Here is a 1,947-nt window from a genome sequence, read left to right on the forward strand (position 1 = left end):
TTTAACTGTGATTATGCAAAACACATTGGTTTACTTGCACCATATGTAACTGAATTTTCCTTAACTGTTGAGATCTTGTACATAGCATTGGAGTCACATATGCTGTATACAACAATCAGAATTCAGTGTCTGTAGCTGCTCCTTCTTTGCTACTGCTTCGATTTGCCAGCTTTCCCCCCGACGGAGGGGGCAGCTTGCCTGTGGATGGTTAGATAGAACCCATCTCCTGCCACCAAGCCTTGGACTCAAACAGCACAGAGCAGAGGGCGGCAGCGGCAGCAGCAACAGCATCAGAGGAAGAAGATGGCAGGGAGGCTGCAGGCCTGTGTGGTGGACTGTGGAACAGGGTATACAAAACTAGGATATGCTGGAAATACAGAACCACAGTTTGTCATTCCTTGCTGTTTCGCTATTAAGGAGTCAGAGAAAGTGGGTGATCAAGCTCTAAGGAGGGTGATGAAAGGTGTTGATGACCTAGACTTCTTCCTTAGTGATGAAGCAATAGAATAACCTACACATGCAACAAAGCAGTCAATTCACCATGGTATAGTTGAAGATTGGGATTTGATGGAAAAGTTTATGGAACAAATGATCTTTAAATATTTAAGGGCAGAACCTGAAAATCCTTATTTTATATGGACTGAAGCTCCATGGAATACTCCAGAACCCAGGGAATACACTGCTGAAATAATGTTTGAGTCTTTCAATGTTGCAGGCTTGTAAATTGCTGTGCAGGCTCTTCTTGCCTTAGTTTGCATCCTGGACAGCAAGACATGTAGAACAGACAGTAACTGGTACGGTAGTAGACAGTAGAGACGGTGTCACTCATGTCATTCTTGTGGCTGAAGGGTTTCTGACTGGCAGCTGTATTAAACACATTTGAGTCACAGGATGAGATATAATATACTTCATTCAGCAACTGCTGAGAGATCAAGAAGTAGGAATCCCTCCAGAACAATCCCTGGAAACTTCTAAGGCAGTAAAGGAAAGCTATAGTTAATTCTGCCCAGATTTAGAGAAGGAATTTAATAAGTATGACACAGATGGGTCAAAGTGGATTAAGCAGTATACAGGGATCAATGCTATCTCTAAAAAAGAATTTTCCATTGATGTTGGTTAGGAGAGATTCCTGGGATCTGAAATCTGTCTTCATCCGGAGTTTACTAATGCAGATTTACACAACCTATCTCAGAAGTAGTAGATGAAGTAATTCAGAATTGTCCTATTGTTTGATGTCCTCTCTAAAGAATGTTGTCCTCTCTGGAGGATCAATCACGTTCAGAGACTTTGAACTTTGTTTGCAAAGAGATTTGAAAAGAACTACAGATGCCAAGCTGAAATTAAGTGAAGGATTGAGTGGTGGTAGATTGAAGTCAAAACCTATCGCTGTACAAGTCATTACACATCACATGCAATGATATGCAGTTTGGTTTGGAGGATCCATGCTGGCTTCCACACCTGAGTTCTGCTAAGTATGCCACGCCAAAAAGGATTTCAAAGAAATTGGACCTAGCATTTGTCATCACAGTCTAAGGTTTGGAATCATGTTGTAAAATTGACTTCATGGTTCTTGGGGTTAGGGAAGTGGAAAAGAGATAATCTTTGTGATAACCTGTTTTGTCTGGATAGTTGATTTTGAGGTTTTAAACCTAACTTGAAATAGTTAAGACCAAACATGATTATACAGGAATATTTTAATAAGTGTATCAACATGCACATGTAGAAGAGAGCCAAAATGATTGTTTTTCTTTATATTGAATATTTGAATCTTATGTGTAACAAAAGAAGTGGGTTTTAGTGTCAGGAAAATGGTGCAGTTTTGTCTATGGCACGATCTACACCCTGACCCCATCCTAGGCTCTAGCCCCCGCCACCATTGCAAAAAGCCAGGTGGCCACATGGCCCAACCACTGTTGTCAAGCTCCACCCCCATCCTAATGGGATTTG

At 41.2% G+C, this 1,947-nt stretch overlaps 1 pseudogene; it reads left to right on the forward strand.

Moving 5' to 3' along the window:
* The first annotated feature begins 303 nt into the window (after positions 1–303).
* On the forward strand, positions 304–1,553 carry LOC100342901 (actin-related protein 3-like; annotated as a pseudogene).
* Positions 1,554–1,947: the final 394 nt, after the last annotated feature.

The sequence above is a fragment of the Oryctolagus cuniculus genome, chromosome 4 (assembly GCF_051225735.1).
Source record: "Oryctolagus cuniculus isolate XC-2025 breed Fujian yellow rabbit chromosome 4, ASM5122573v1, whole genome shotgun sequence".
NCBI lineage: Eukaryota > Metazoa > Chordata > Mammalia > Lagomorpha > Leporidae > Oryctolagus > Oryctolagus cuniculus.